We start from the raw sequence: 8114 nt of genomic DNA, 5'->3' as shown, positions 1-8114 counted from the left end.
GGTTTCTCTGAAACACAAGGGAAGCAGGGCTGGACAGGTCCTCGGTTCTGGAGCTAGGCCTCAGCATGGACAAGAGGCTGGAGTGGGATTAAAGCAGGAACTTTGGGTATTCAGGAAGAGGAGCTAGGGAGCGTCTCATCTCTGTGCAGGTGACTGGGCAGGGGGGTGAGCATCCAGGATACACTCAGGTGGAGGGAACCTAGGGTATGGCTTTTCTCCCCCAGGCATGACACCCACCCTCAGCTTGCAGACAAAACAAAATGTCTTGTTCTGCTTCCCTCCTTATGTTCCCCAAACCAGAAGCAGAGGTGAGCCAGAAACGTGAGGGATAGAGCTTGTGCTGTTCCCGCTGCCTCAGCCCTCTTCCTGGCACCCCCCTCTGCCCCACCCGGCTGCCTGGCCTGGCTTCCCCTCTGGGCTGAGGAAGCAAAACCACACTTAACCCTTCCTATCTTAGACCTCTCCATCTTTGGGGACAAGGCGCTGAAGAAAGGAAGAGAGTTTTCACCCCAAATTTCACTCTGAGCTCTTTCCAAAAGGTCCCCCCCACCACCATCAAAATGGCCTCAATCCTAAACCTGAATTTCAAAATGGGCCTTTATCCTGAATATTCAGACCTGACTCTGTACCCCAAATGCCATAAGTCTGCTCTCCCTATGCCAGGACAAAATCACCAACCCCAGAAGAAGCAGGAGAGAGTAGGGAAGGCCAGGTTCGGAGGAGCTGGACCTCCTGGGGTTAGGGGAAGTTATGACTCAGGGGTGACCAGCTTCTAATCCTGCTTCTTACTTGCTGTGTGATGCTACATGTGCTACTGAATTCCCTGGACCTCAGTTTCCTCATCTGTAACATGGGCAGAGTGGCTACCAAAGACGAGGATTGAGCTCCTGGCATGCAAAGCTCTGCACACCATGCCATAGGGTAATTGCAACACTATGCTTGCTCTCAAGGGAGGCTCCCACTGGTGGGGAAGACATAGGGAGAAACAAACCCAACAGACACAAATGATTAAAGAGCAGTACGTGCCGGGTGCAGTGGCACAGGCCTGTAGCCCCAGCTTATGTACTTACTTAGTTAAACTTACTAACTAACTAAATAGCAGCACAGGACTCTGAGCTGGATAATGAATTCCAAATGGATCCCAGAAGCCTAGGGGTTGGAACATTCATGATGAAATCATAATATACCATGTTTCTCCAAAAATAAGACAGGGTCTTACATTTATTTTTCCTCAAGAAGACACCCTAGGCCTTATTTTCAGGGGATGTGTTATTTTTTTAAAATATGGTACAATAATCCACATTTATTCAAAAATAGTTAAATAGTCTTCTTCTGGAACATCATCATAACTCTCCAAACCCCGAATTCCATCCTGAATTTCTTGTGACTCTATTTCCTTTAGAACCATTGGCCCCAATCTCTCATATCTAGCAATAGAACTCTCATGGGGCAGATGGGAAGGGCTGCTAGTCTTCTTTACCGCTCCACCACAGAATGCATGGGTTGTGCAGATGCACTGCATAGCCACGCTCATCACTAGGCCTTATTTTCTGGGTAGGCCTTATATGTGCAAATGCTTAGAAATACTACTAGGTCTTATTTTCGGTACAGGTTGAGTCCAAGGGATGGTCTGGTATGGTCACTTGTCTTGAAAACCAATGACCTTGAGGTGACAGTCTCCTCTGTGTTCTTATAGCATCCTGGGCCTCCCACCGTGACCCCTCCTCCTGAAAGTTCTGTGAGGGACAGGAGTGACTCAGTCTTGGTCATCTATGTCCCTAATACCTGGTCCCAGGGCCTGGCACACAAGAGGCACTCAGTGTTTCTTGGGTGAACAAATGCACCCTGGGCCTGCCACTTTTCAGGTGAGTGACTCTGGGAAAGGTATTTCATTTCTTTCAGCCTCAATTTCCTCATCTGTAAAATAGGGATGCTGCAATAATTAAGATAACATTCATTTGAAAGAAGGCTTCTTTTTTTTTTTTTTTTTTTGAGACAGAGTCTCACTTTGTTGCCCAGGCTAGAGTGAGTGCCGTGGCGTCAGCCTGGCTCACAGCAACCTCAATCTCCGGGGCTCAGCGATCCTACTGCCTCAGCCTCCCGAGTAGCTGGGACTACAGGCATGCGCCACCATGCCTGGCTAATTTTTTGTATATATATTTTTAGTTGGTAAATTAATTTCTTTCTACTTTTGGTAGAGACGGGGTCTCACTCAGGCTGGTTTCGAACTCCTGACCTTGAGCAATCCGCCCGCCTCAGCCTCTCAAAGTGCTAGGATTACAGGTGTGAGCCACCGTGCCCGGCAAAAGAAGGCTTCTTGGAGAAGGTAGATTTAAGGGTTTTACAAAAGTGCCTTACACATAGAAAATTCACTTATTCAACAAATATTTATTGAATACCTACTATGTGCCAGGAACTATTCTAGATACTAATGATATGGCACAAGATACTATTCTAGATACTAATGATATATGTGAATAAAACAGACAAAAATTCCTACTCCCACAGAGCTGACATTACAAAAGACAAAATTATAATTTGTTAAATGGTGGTAAGTGCTATGAGAATAAAAATATAAAGCAAAACAATGCTCAAATAGTGAATAACTCACACCTTTATGATCTTTATAGTTGTATGTTTGTACATACATTCTCAGTTTGGTCCACAAAACAACCTCAAGGGTTGGAGATTATTTCCCTGCTTTTTTGGTCCTCAGCAATGTGCCAAAAGAAAGAAAAAAAAAATATTTCCCTGCTTTATAGGTGAGTTTCACAAAACTAGACGTCAAATAACAGGCAGAGCTCAGAACTGGGACCAGGCAGCCTGGTCCAGATCCAGGACGTGCTTCACTATCTCCTGTCACTTTAGCTGGACATGTGGGAGGTACAAGGGTGGACTGGTGCCCGAAGGAAGTCTGTGCAGAGGTGCTGAAGCAGGGAAGAGCTGAGTGTGCAACTGGCCCGCTGAGGGGTATGGGGAGCCACTAGAGATGAGACAGGAAAGTGTATGGAGAGAGAAAGAGGAGGGGAGAAATGGGAGGTGGAGGCAGGGATGGTGTGTGAAAGAGAGGCTTCTAGCCACTTGATAGGGCCTGAGGTCAAGGAGAGAAGGGAAGTGTCAAGACCAGCAAGAGCCTTGGCAGGAGGTAAGTCAAACCAGGTGGACTGTGCTCAGCAGAAGGCTGAAACCAGGAGGGATGCCAGAGGCATACTAATAACGATTAGTGTAGGGAATATTTGTGCAGTACCTACTATTAGTAGGCACTAGGTATTTGCATTAACATGTGGAACATTTACGATAACTTTACAAGGTAGATACTATTATTAGCCCTATTTTACAGATGAGGAAACTGAAGCCCAGGTTAAATTATGCATTTAAGGCAGGGTTTCTCAACCTTGGCACTATTGCCATTTAGGGCCAGATAACTCTTTGTTGTTGGGGAGGTTCTGTGCACTGTGAAATGGTTTGCAGCTATCCCTGGCCTCCACCCACTAAATGCCAGTAGCACCTCCATCCCCAGTTATGACAATCAAAAATATGTTTAGGCACTGTCAAATGTCCCCTGGGGGGTAAAGAAAACCACCCCAGTTTCGAACCACTTGTCTAAAGTCATATGGTTAGTAGCAGAAGTGGAATGAAAACACACAACTATAAAGATCATAAAAGTGTAAGTTATTCACTGAGCATTGTTCTACTTTATATTTTTATTCTCACAGCACTTACCACCGTTTAACAAACTATAATTTTGCCTTTTGTAATATCAGCTCTGTGAGAGTGGAATGTTATTAGTAATACAAGTTGGCCTGACTCTGAAGGCCAAGATCTTACCATCAGACTATAATCCTGGACAGGTGGGAGTCGGAGAGAGGAGTCGTCAGATGGGATCTATTGGAGAGGCAGTTAGGCTCCCCCATGGGGGCAGGAAGGGGTGACTCTTTGAAGGAGGGTCTTGGGAGGTGAGGGTGACTTGGAGATCCTAGGCCATGATTTGGGAATCTCTTTATAGTGAGTTCTTAAGGTGGGGCAGTCCTTGTCTTATTCATCCTTTGATCACAGAGTCTGGTACTACACAATTGTTGAACTGCTGAGTCACTCATGCACAGGTGATAGTTATAACCTTGACAGTCAAAGACCATGCCCATTCTTTAAGTGGCTACCATGTGCCAGGCACCAGGCTAGGGGCTGAACAGAGGTGATCCCATTTAATCTTCACCTCAACCTAATGAGGTAGGTATTTTTTTTTTTTTTTTTTGAGACAGAGTCTCGCTTTGTTGCCCAGGCTAGAGTGAGTACTGTGGTGTCAGCCTAGCTCACAGCAACCTCAAACTCCTGGCTCAAGCAATCCTCCTGCCTCAGCCTCCCAAGTAGCTGGGACTACAGGCATTCGCCACCATGCCCGGCTAATTTTTTGTATATATTAGTTGGCCAATTAATTTCTTTCTATTTATAGTAGAGACGGGGTCTCACTCTTGCTCAGGCTGGTTTCGAACTCCTGACCTTGAGCAATCCGCCCGCCTCGGCCTCCCAGAGAGCTAGGATTACAGGCGTGAGCCACCGTGCCCGGCCAGGTAGGTATTATTATTTGCATTTTATACGCCCAGAACCCAAAACTCCAAAGGTTGTGTAATTGGCCTGAGGCAGCACAGCTGAGTAGACTGTCATCTTCCTACCCAGACTCAGCAAAGAATGGTGCAGGCTTGTAGCTGGCTGGGGGTTTGAGGGAGGCCCTTAGAAGGAACAGTGAATGGCAAGTATTTGTAAAGCCAGAGAATCTCTCATTCAAACAAAATCTCACCGAATATACTGAATGACAGAGGCAGAGCCTCTCTAGTCAGGGGTCTCTGAGAGATCCCTCCCCCACATCTCTGGAGGCCCCCAGGGCTCTGAGGAATACAGCCCTCTCTTTATCAGTAGGCTTCTGAGGCCAGAGGAGGGAAGATTTGCCCAAGGTCACACAGCCATGCAGGGCCAGAACCTCCAAGGTAGCATTCTGACCCCATACCACACCACCATGGGAGACAAGGCAGCACACTGGACAGACTTTAAGGAGCTAGTCCACCTCAAGAGACTGGCATGGCTTTTCCTATGATGTGGGGAAGTGGCTGCTGAGCTCACTGCTCCAGCCAGGCCGGAAGAGCAGCTGGATAATTAATAGAGAACCAACCCCTCACACCCGGACAGGCCTCCCTGGTGACAACCCTTTTACAATCAAGATTACTACCTTAATCTTCTCCAATCTCTTTGAGGTACACAAGCAAGCACCATTATCCCCATATTATAGAAGAGGAGACTGAGGCTTGGGCAGGTTAACTGATTTGCTCAAGGCCACACAGCTGGTAAGTGACAGAAGCAGGCCTACACCCAGGTTTCTGCCTTTAGGTTAACTATACTCCACCTCTCTTCTGCCCAGACCCTAAGTAGTCCCATCCAACAGCGATATCCTAGAGTCTGCCCCGGAGGAGTTCCATTCTCAACACTCCAAACCACCTCCCCTCACCCAGCGGGCGAGAGAGCCACCCTCACCTGTGAGTCTCAGGCTCCCTGAACTGTCACAATACACACCAGACTAGAGCCAACAGAAATCAGGCAGCAGGCAGAAGGAAATTCAGCACTGACATCTCCTCTCTTCTCTCCAACCCCTGCCCCCTAGCTTTGGCTCCTCACCACCCGGGGGAGGTGGGGGGGGGAAGGGGCGGGACACCCGGGGCGTAGGTGGAGCCAAGTGGACCATGGGGCGTCCCCAGGCAAATCACTTGGGGCGGGTCGTCTGACTCGCCCCGGGCAGGGTTGTCCCCCCACCTCCCTGCACACGCTGAGGCAGGCGACGCTGGCGCAGACGGCCGGTGCTGACGCAGGCGGCTGCGTGTGGGCGGCTGCGTATGTGTCTGTGTGTGTCTGTGTGTGTGGTTGCTGGGGCCTCCCCGGCCTCCTAAATGGGGGTTTCCTTTCCCTGTTGTCAAGGAAACAAACAGAAGCGCCACAACTCCGGGGCTGGAACTGGAGAAATGGGTCCCCTTGCCCCACACCCCTACACATTTCCAGTAAGTGAAGCAGATTCCTTTTCTACCTCCCAGGTGTGGACCCAGTGTTTGTGGGGCCTGAAACTAGGATGGCCTATTGTCCTGGTTTTCCAGGGACTGAGGAGTTCCCTAGGACTAGGGACTTTCAGTGCTAAAATCAGGACGGTTGGTTATCCTATCCAAAGCGCATACAATTTTTGCAGAGAGGCCCGCTTTACAAAATACAAAAATATCTTTTTGCAAATTTTATGGACATATGACCATGTGGAAACATTGGCAGGCCCCCCCTCTTAGGGCCTTTGCAACTGAGAGACTCTGAAGCTTCCCCCTTTCTTAGCTTTGTGGTAAATCTGCCTCTGTCCCCAGCCCCTGCCGCCCCCACACTCCTCAGGGTCCCCTTGGAAGGCTCTGCCCTGGCACCCAGCACCACTCAGCAAGGAGGATGGTGTTTAACCTGCAGGAGATTTTCTGATGGGAAGGGGCACTTTCTGGAGAAATAGGAAGGTGGAGCTGCCAAGTGGGGTAAGGGGATTGCCAGGGTCTCTGCCCCAGCGGGATAGGGAAGGGACTGTGCTTGAGCCAGCGTTTAATCATTCATTGCCTAGAAGCTAGTGCTGGGAGGAGTCTTAGGGCAGCATGCAGCCCAAACCCCTCATTTCTTGACCCACCTTAGTGCAAGTCCCCAGGTTCCCTGTCCACTATCACTAAGCCAGCCCATAGGCTGGCCCCAGAGGGCACCCCATTTGCCCTGTTTGCTCAGTAAGCTCAAAGCTCACATGGCACCCTGAGAAGCCCACCTCACTTTGGCCTTGACCCCCGAGGGGTTCTCCATCAGTGAAAGGTAATAGGGGAACCACTGAAGAAGGAGAGGGTGGTGAGGGCCTGGCTGGGAGGGACAGGATACGGAGACTAAGGCTGGCGTGCTCTCAGGCCCTGGCCTGGTCAGGAAAGGGCCGAAGGGGCATCTGTTTCCTCTTGGCTATGGTACCCTCAATCCCATCCCAGAGGAGATAAAAATGGTGTTGCCTTCCTGATGCAGATCTTTCTGGCCTGGGAACAGAGGATGGGGTCCACAAAACATTCCCACCTACCTTCTCTTCTCTCCCTGAAGCTTGGTGGAGCTGAGCTAAGGTTTAGAGATGGGGGGGCACATTTTCTGTTGGAGGAAAGAGGTGAGATCCTGGTCTGTTAGGAAACAAGCCTGGCCACACATCACCCCTGACCTCCACACCCCCGCCCAAGACAACTCCCTCATCAAAATTGTCTTCCATGAAACTCACCCCTGGTGCCAAAAAGGTTGGACCTGCTGCCTTAGTGACTGTATCAAGGGGTAGAGGATGGACCAAAGAGAGTTGAGCATAGAGGGTGAGTGGAGATGAAGAGGGGAAAAGGGAGGAAGTTGGGGAGGTCTACCATGAGGGAGGGGCTGGGAATCACATCTGGAGTCCAGGCCAGGGGGCCCTGGAGTGGGGAGCTGGACAGAGGAGAGGAGCGGCTCAGGAATTGAGGAGAGGGGCAACTACCCTGGTTGATGCCACTGCTCCAGCAGATCCTGGTGGGGCAAATATTTACCCAATGACAACGGTTGCTAAGCTGGAAGGAAGGAGGAGGGAGGCCAGTAGCTGGAGGCTTTTCTAGGCTCCTCCCCAACCCACACAAAAGACAGCCTAAGAGAAGCTTGAGCCATACCGCCTCCCACCCCCACCAGGCAGGCTCAGCTATACCCCTCCATGCACACACATCTTGGGGTCACCCCTATCCCCCAATCCCAAGCCAGCAACAAGCGAGAGGGTCGAGCTAGGGGGAATTTAATTCCTGGGGTGCCAGGCCTTCTCCCAACTCTGGGGCAGCTTTGGGGATTCAGAGCTTGCAAAATGCCCCCTTCCCAATCCATTGTTCAGTGGTGGGGGGCGGTGCTGAGAAGGGGAGCGCCAAGGAGTCAGGATATGGTAAGGAAGGGGTTGAGGAAGAGGGTGCTGAAGGAAGAGCCAAGTTATCTAGGGGAGGAGGCCAGGTGGAAGGAGGGAAAGGAGGGACTCTTGGGCAGAGGAGTGGGGCTGGTGGAGCCAGAGAAGGGGGTCCTGAGGGACACTC

This window comes from Microcebus murinus, chromosome 2 (assembly GCF_040939455.1).
Source record: "Microcebus murinus isolate Inina chromosome 2, M.murinus_Inina_mat1.0, whole genome shotgun sequence".
Lineage (NCBI taxonomy): Eukaryota > Metazoa > Chordata > Mammalia > Primates > Cheirogaleidae > Microcebus > Microcebus murinus.
This window is presented reverse-complemented; position numbering follows the sequence as displayed.